Raw genomic sequence first — 8,650 nt, 5'->3', positions numbered from 1 at the left:
CAGCACTTGGGAGGCAGAGGCAGGCGGATCTCTGTGAGTTCGAGACCAGCCTGGTCTACAGAGCTAGTTCCAGGACAGGCTCCAAAGCCACAGAGAAACCCTGTCTCGAAAAACCAAAAAAAAAAAAAAAAAAATCCCAGCACTTAGGAGGCAGAGGCAGGGGATCTCTGTGAGTTCGAGACCAGCCTGGTCTACAAGAGCTAGTTCCAGGACAGGCTCCAAAACCACAGAGAAACCCTGTCTCGAAAAACAAAACAAAACAAACAAACAAACAAAAAAAAAGAGCTAGTTCCAGGACAGCCAGGACAGATAGAAAAACCCCTATCTCAAAAAACAAAACAATAATAATAATAATAAGGAACATTGGGGATATTTATTTTATATTTTTTCAAAATTTATCTGAAAGTAGAAAGGAGACCTAAACAAAAGTCCTAAATCTAAAATAGTAGATGCAAATGTAAGAGAAAAATCTCCCCGGTACTAGCCCTGGCAACATTTCTTTATCAGAATAAAATCTCACATAAAAACAAAACCAAAAGAGAACATTGGGTCAAGTGCATGATCAGTCAGGAGTTCAAGATGAGTTAAAAAAGCTTAGGCATTGTTGCAAACAGTTGAAATCCCAGCTCTTGAGAGATGGAGGCACAGGGATCAGGAGTTAATAGGCAGCTTGAGCACACACCAAGTTCCAGGTCAGACAGGGCGATACACACAGCAAGACCTTGTCTCAAAACCCAAAGCCAGGGCTTCGAGAGATGCCTCAGCAGGTAAAGGCACCTGCTGCCAAGCCTGACAACTGAGATCCATCCCTGGACCTACATTTCCTGGCCCACATATGTGCCATGGCATATGCATGCACCCACACATATTAAATATTTATTTTGAAACAGGGTCTCACTGTGCAGTCCTGGCTGGTTTCGAACTCACTATGTAGACCAGATGGACCTCAAATTCAGAGATCCAATTGCCTCTGCCTCCTGTGTGCTGGAATTAAAGACGTGGCCACCACACCCAGCTTTTTTTTTTAAATTAAAGTAAACAGGTAAATGTGCTAATTGTTTTCTTTCCTTCAACCCCCTGGGAATGAGTGAACTAGGTCAGTTCACAGTCAGTTTGGCTGTGAAACTGTAGAATGTCAGAGCAGAAACTGACTTTATTCAGCTGCTGCTCTGAAGACTACTAGGTTTTGAGTTGCTATAGTCGGCAGCTTATATGCTTTTCTGTAAATTTGCATTATTTATTATTGTGTGTGTTTGTGTGAGTGTGTGGACATGCTTGTGCCACCGTGTGGATTCAAGTCAGAAGGCAACTTGGAGAAGTCGGTTCTGTGTCTGGAGGAGGATCACCCTCAGGTCATAAGGCCTGGTGGCAGGCACCTTCACCAGGCAAGCCTTTTTTTTGGGGGGGGGGTTCTCTGTAGCTTTGGAGCCTGTTCTGCTGGAACTAGACCAGGTTGGCCTCAAACTCACAGAGATCTGCCTGCCTCTGCCTCCTGAGTGCTGGGATTAAAGGTGTGCACCACCACCGCCTGGCTCAGGTGAACCATTCTTGTGACCCCGAAGTAAAAATACCATTCACCCATAGGTTTTTTGAAATTGAGAACATTATCACACAGCCTATACAGTACTGAAATTAATAGAGGAGGATGTTAGTTTCACTCTGAAGAATCACAGGCACAAAAAATTTGCTAGTATGCTTGAAGGAAACATTGTGTTTCGGGGCTGGAGAGATGGCTCAGTGGTTAAGAGCATTGCCTGCTCTTCCAAAGGTTCTGAGTTCAATTCCCAGCAACCACATGGTAGCTCATAACCATCTGTAATGAGGTCTGGTGCCCTCTTCTGGCCTGCAGACATACACACGGACAGACTATTGTATACTAACTAATAAATAAATAAATATTAAAAAAAAGAAACATTGTGTTTCAATGAAATACATCACACACACAGTGTATCAACAAACATAAATAGGAGGTTGGCTATTTCTGCTCAGTCTACTGGTAGTAACTTATTTTGCTACATGGAAAAACAATGGTTCCCAGCTTTGCTGCCTTCTTGCTTTTCTTTCCATATGGAAATGATTACCTTTTTGCTGTTTTTCTTATCAACTGTTGCTATGGTTTAAAATACTGGACTATATCTTATTTCAAAAGAATGCAGAAAGTGGTCTGTTTGGCTGTCAGAAGGCACACCCCACTGGCTGCGTTTTGTTAACTCAAATATACTTGAGGAATAATTAGATCATAATTCTCACAAGACAGAATTCTTCAGGACTTCCTGGACGAAACCAATGTTCATGAAGACCCGTGGTTGCATGAGCTCACTGGGGTGAGCTGACTCAGGGATCTTGCTAGAAGGAATGCGTGAGAGAAGTCAGCAGTTGAAATCACTTGATACTGGAGACAGGAATTCAGGAGGTACAGACGGGGTGAAGATATTTTTATCTGAAATCCATATAATCAACAGCAGGTGACTATGAGAAGGAAATTCCTACAAGCACTCAGGCCCCATCCGTATGTTTGAACATTTTCTTCAAGCACACCACTATTTGGCATATGTGGATAGCAAAATATTTTAAGCTTGTTTTAAACATTTACACAGAAAACGGTGTTTTCAAAAAAAAAATTGTAATGATCTTTTTTGAGAGTTGCAGTTTTAACGAAAATTAACAGTAGAGGCCAGGTGTGGTGGTACCTACTTAGAGTCTCAATTGTAAGGGAGGCTGAGGCACGGGGATCATTTGAGCCCAGGACTGAGGTCAACGGTGGCAATACGTTGAGATGCTCCTGCCTCAACCAAACGAAGTCAATCCATGAGGAGGCTGAAGTCAAAGCTTTGGAATTTAAGATGGTATCAGAATTGCTCCTACCAGAGAGAAAGCAAAGACTGGAGCTCCCAGGTAGGTTGAGAAGACTTGGAAATGTAACGCTGAAGTCAAGCACAGTGGCGCACACCCGTAATCCCGAGGCTTCAGGAGACTCAGGAAAGGAGGGCCAGCCTGGACTCATGGAAACACAGGTGAGGGAACAGCCTATGGCCAGCGGGTGTGGTGTGAGCACAGGCTGCTTCTTTTCGGGCTTTCTCACCGCCTTGTCTCCTCAGCCTTTTCCTCTAAGCTGCAGAACCCATCCCGTCTCTTCCCACTTCGCCCTCTGCTTCCCTTCCAGCTCCGGACCCATTTACCCCCCCCACCGCCCCTCCCGCAGTCACTGTTCCATCCCTTCCAGCTCTGGACCCCTGCCCCGCCCCGCCCGGCCAGCAGCAGTTGCAGTTCCGTATAAAGTCTTTCGTTTCACCCCTCAATCATTTAGAGCCCCCTGCTCTCAGCTCATTCATTCGTTCAGCGATGTCTTCAGTGCTTGGTAGGACCATCGAGGTGTTACGTAGGGTTGTAGATCGGTACTGCAGGGGGATGGAAGAGCTCACAAGGCAGGGTTTCTTTTCCTGTATGAATCTACGATTCTGGCTTCTTAATTATTGTTTTTGACTGTGTATATATTCAACTTTTTTTTTTTTTTTTGTAATGGGAAAGAACACAGTTCCAGAAAGAACAGCAAATGGGAGTGCTGGCCTGGGCTTTGGATGTTGCAATGTCTCTTCTGGCCTGGGACAACTCTGCAGCATGCATACCAACGATTCCTCCTCTGACCGCCGTGTTTATCACACTTGAATACTTGTCCAATGTTTTGTTTTCAGACATGCTCCATACGTCCCCCTCCCACTGCTCCCTTCCCAGGAGCTCACATCTGGCTGTCCACCCTTGCTTCGCCTTCCATCTTCTTACTAAATATGGGTTTCTCAGCTGACTTGTCATTTTTGATGACTAAATATCTGAAAAGACACTGTCTCATCCCTCATCAATCAAAAATATCTTTTGTGTGTGTGGTTAGGAATGTGAACTAAAAAACCCAGGGTCTATATTTTTTATTTACTAACGTCCTGTTCCTACAGCCTGAAATGTCTTGGAAGATGCGAGGTCAACCTTAGCAGCAGACAGAACCCCACTTCTACAAACAGGAATGCCTACAGGGAGCTGAGATAAACTATGCAGATGCTTCCAGTGTCCTGGGAAACTGTCTGTTAGGGTCGGATAGGAGAAAACAGGGAGTTCAAGTCGTGGAAACAAACTGCAGCTTTAAGCATTTCAAAAGTCATTTGTTTTGTTTTTGAGACAACACCCTACTAAGTAGCCCAGGTTAACCTTGAAATCACCAAGACCTGCCTGTCTCTGCTTCCCAAGTGCTGAGATCACTAATGTGTGCCACCATGCCTGGTCTTTAAATTGCTGGCTTTACCTAAGGGCGAAGTCTACGACTATGTTAAAAGAACAATTTAAAAAGAGCCTAGGTGTTGTGGTCCTTCTGAGAGCAGGGCCAGAAATGTGGGGGATTAAGAGGAGGCCTGGGTTCTATAAAAAACAAAAACCAAGAAATTATTTTAAACTCTTTAAAAGCTTTAAACGGCGCATCACTGAGCAAGTACTGCTGCTTTGTCAGAGTTCCCTCTTGCCAGTGAAGTCAGTGTCATAGATGTTTCTCTGGCTTTCTTGCTCTCCTTAACTTTAAGGGTTTTATTTATTTTTTTAATTTTTTTTGAGACAGGGTTTCTCTGTGTAGTCCTGACTGTTCTGGAGCTCACTCTGTAGACCAGACTGGCCTTGAACTCACAGAGATCCGTCTGCCTCTGCTCCCGAGTGCTGGGATTCAAGGCATGTGCCACCACTGCCTGGCGAATTTAAGTATTTAAGTGGTACACAGTTCCCATCTGTCCAGCAATATCACCACTGAGCACACGTGGTTAGTGCTATGAATGGAAACAATGCATCAGACTTCTGGCAGTACTGTAAAGGGAAGGCAGTAGAGAGATGGCAAGGACTTGGCTAGTGCGTGCAAGGCCCAGGGTTTGATCTACAATGCTATAAGAAAAAAAGACTTGGGGCTGGAGAGATGGCTCAGTAGTTAAGAGCATTGCCTGCTCTTCCAAAGGTCCTGAGTTCAATTCCCGACAACCACATGGTGGCTCACAACCATCTGTAATGAGGTCTGGTGCCCTCTTCTGGCCTGCAGACATACACACAAGACAGAGTATTGTATACATAATAAGTAAATATTTAAAAAAAAAAAAGACTTGAATAAAAAAATATGAAATATTGAGCCGGGCGGTGGTGGCGCACGCCTTTAATCCCAGCACCCAGGAAGCAGAGGCAGGCGGATCTCTGTCAGTTCGAGGCCAGCCTGGTCTAGAAGAGCTAGTTCCAGGATAGGAACCAAAAAAAGCTACAGAGAAACCCTGTCTCGAAAATCAAAAAAAAAAAAAAAAAAAAGAAAGAAAGAAATATTAATATTTTAAACATTCTCTTAGAATGATTCTTTACATTTTCATTCATTCATTTATTTTAGTTTTTCAAGACAGGGTTTCTCTGTAGCTTTGGAGCCTGTCCTGGAAATCACTCTCCAGTGGCTGGCCTCAAACTCACAGAGATCTGCCTGTTTCTGTCTCCCAAATGCTGAGATTAAAGGTGTGTGCCACCACCACCTGGCTGATATTGTATTTTTATATGTGCACTGATGTCTTGTCTGCATGTATGTCTGTGTGAGGAAATAGGATTCTCCAGAACTGGAGTTACAGTTGTGGGTGGTGAGAATTGAACCCAGGTCCTGTGGAAGAGCAGCCAGTGCTCTTAACAACTGAACTATCTCTCCAGACCAAAATATTAATATTTTAATTACTGTAATTTTATGGATATTAGGCTGGTAATATTAATTGTATCTATTTCTCCTTAAAATTTAAAATTAGGCAAATGCTTTCAAATTAGGTTTTAAATGAGATATGCGTGATTGAGTTGTTCTAGATAGTTCCAGAGCAAAGTTCAGGAACTTGCAGAAGTGTGAAGAAAACTTCCTTATACTTACTAGGTGAGAGGGCATGGGAACAAGAGAGTAAGAAACCCAAGCCAGGCAGAGGCGGCACACGCCTTTAATGCAGGCAGAGGTAGGTGGATCTCTGAGTTTGAGGCCAGCCTGGTCTACAGAGAAAGTTCTAGGACAGGCAGGATAACACAGAGAAACCCTGTCTGGGGGGGAAAAAGACATAAGGCAAAAGCAGGGAGTTTTCTTTTTGGAAAAAAGGGCTGAGGCTGGGTCTGAGATCAGTATGCAGGGGCAGGAAGGATGTGAGCTGAACTCGACAGACATCCACTGCACACCTGCAAGGAAAGACCGCTAAGAATGGGGTACAGAGATGAGTCTAACCTGCCTCTGTCTGGAAGATGCTCACCGCGTGCTATGTTCCATGCTGTCGAGCATTTTCCTGGCTCACAAGAGACTCCACATTTACTGGACAGATGAATTTAGGCCTCTTGCTCCAGCTATCAAGCGACAGGGACATGGGGAAGCCTATTAAGGTCCTCAGGACTGGACAGCAAGTGCTCCTAGCTGCTGACTCTCCAACCTCACAACAGAATTCAAAATTACCCTGGTCTGGTGGTGCAGGTCTGTAATCCCAGCACTTGGGAAGTGATGACAAGAGGATCAGGAGTTCAAGTCCAACCTGGGCTACACGGAGCCCTATGTCAAACAAGTGGTTAGGATAGCAGAGCACTGGCCTACCATGTTTGAAGTCCTAGGTTCAACACCTAGCACTGCATAAACTGAGCACTGTATGCCCGTAATCCCAGCACTCTGGGATCACCCTTGGTCGCATAGAGCATTCCAGGCCAGGCTGGGACACATGAGACCATGCCTCGCCTCTAAACCAGAACAGACCAGCAATGTAATTCAGCAGGTAAAGTCAGGACCACCAACCTCATGACCTGAGTTCAATTTCCCCAACCCATGGGGTGGAAGGAAAGAAATAGCCCCCGTAAATTGGCCTTTGGCTTCCGCGAGTAATAAGTAATGAACAGAATTAACAATCGAGTGTAGAACAGAAGAGGTAGTTCAGCAGTTAGGAGCGCTGACTCTTCTTCCAAAGGGTCCTGTTTTAATCCCAGCACTCAAGAGGCAGAGGCAGGTGGATTTCTGAGTTTGAGGCCAGCCTGGTCTACATAGCTATTTCCAGGATAGTCAGGGTGACACAGAGGGCTATTTGTGTAAGGAGGTCAGAGGACATTTTGTGGGAGTCAGTTCTTTCCTTTCACTTTGTGGGTCCTGGGGATTGAGCCCAGGTCATCAGCCTTCTGGGGCAAGCACCTTTTCCTACTTAACCATCCTCTCTCTCCTCTCACTTTTGTCTGGAGACCCAGGTTTTTCTTTTTTTGGTTTTTTAAGGCAGGATTTCTCTGTAGCTTTGGAACCTGTCCTGAAACTAGCTCTTGTAGACCAGGCTGGCCTCGAACTCACAGAGATCTGCCTGCCTCTGCCTCCCAAGTGCTGGGATTAAAGGCATGTGCTACCACCGCCCGGCTCAGGTTTTTCTTTTCTTTTTTCTTTTTTAAAAGACAGAGTCTTTGGCTCAGAAACTAAGAGTACTGGTTGCTCTTCCTGGGTGCTGGGTTGGAGTTCCAGTACCCACATGGTGGCTTACAACCTTCTGTAGCCCCGGTGCCAGGAGATCTAATGCCATCTGGCCTCCTTGGGCATCAGGTCCACACATGGTGCACAGACCCACAAGGACAAACTGTCTACACATAAAGCACTTCCCCAACTGTGTATCTGGGATCACAGGTGTGCACTGCCTTGGCTAGTCTAGGTGGTGTTAGGGAGCCCAAGGCTTCCTGCTGGCCAGGCACACACTGTAATATCGATGCCTGCCATCTTTGTTTTTGCTATATTGCTCTGAACTTCTGGCTCCAGACGAGCTGAGCTTCTTTCTGTCTCAGCCTCCCAAGTAGCTGAGATGTCAGGCACCCAACACTGTGGCTCAGGAAAATAATTTATTAAAGGATGTTACACCCACATGGAAACAGTCTGAAGAACAGAGACTGACGTCTAGTGAGTCAGAAGCTTTAACAAAGGGTGAGAGGAGTTGATTAGGAAAAAGTACACCTCAAAGGCCTTTTTACTTCCTTCTGCAGGGACTAGGGATTTCCCCCTACTGATAAGGTCTCAGGTATTCCAGGCTCCTCTCTGACTCAGGATGACCTTGAGTTTAGTGTGTTTAGTTGACGGACGTAAAGGTAAGCCCCGGGTGCACAGGGTACAGGATCTCCTGGAACTGGGGTAACCAGCACGGGTGCTGTCAGGCGAACATGGGTCCTATGGAAGAGCCGCGTGTGTTAATGCTAGCCATCTCCCGAGGTGGAGGTGTGCCCTTGAGTTTGTGATCACCTCCTCAGTCCTGGGATTCAGGCAGTGCAGGACAAGGGGTCCAGGGCTTCCTGCTTGCCAGGCAAGCCCTCTACCACCTACGCTGCATCACCAGCCCTCCATGGAATCTTTGTACAAGTGTTTTGCTTGCACGAATGGTGTACCATACCCATGCCCGTTGTTCACAGAGGCTGGAAGAGGACACTGGGTCCTCTGGAAGAGCGCGGTGCTGAGCTGGCACCCCACCTCTGGACTCCTTTACTTCTGAAACAAATGCAGAGAATCCGAGAATTGACTGCTACATTCGGGAAGGATTATGCGGGCATCCCTCCTCAGAAATCCTTGTCCACGTCTTCACAGGATCAGCAGCTACCTAGAATGGAGATACCCCAATCCTCCTGGTCTTTG

This window comes from Microtus pennsylvanicus, chromosome 11 (genome assembly GCF_037038515.1).
Source record: "Microtus pennsylvanicus isolate mMicPen1 chromosome 11, mMicPen1.hap1, whole genome shotgun sequence".
NCBI classification, from domain to species: Eukaryota; Metazoa; Chordata; class Mammalia; order Rodentia; family Cricetidae; genus Microtus; species Microtus pennsylvanicus.
This window is presented reverse-complemented; position numbering follows the sequence as displayed.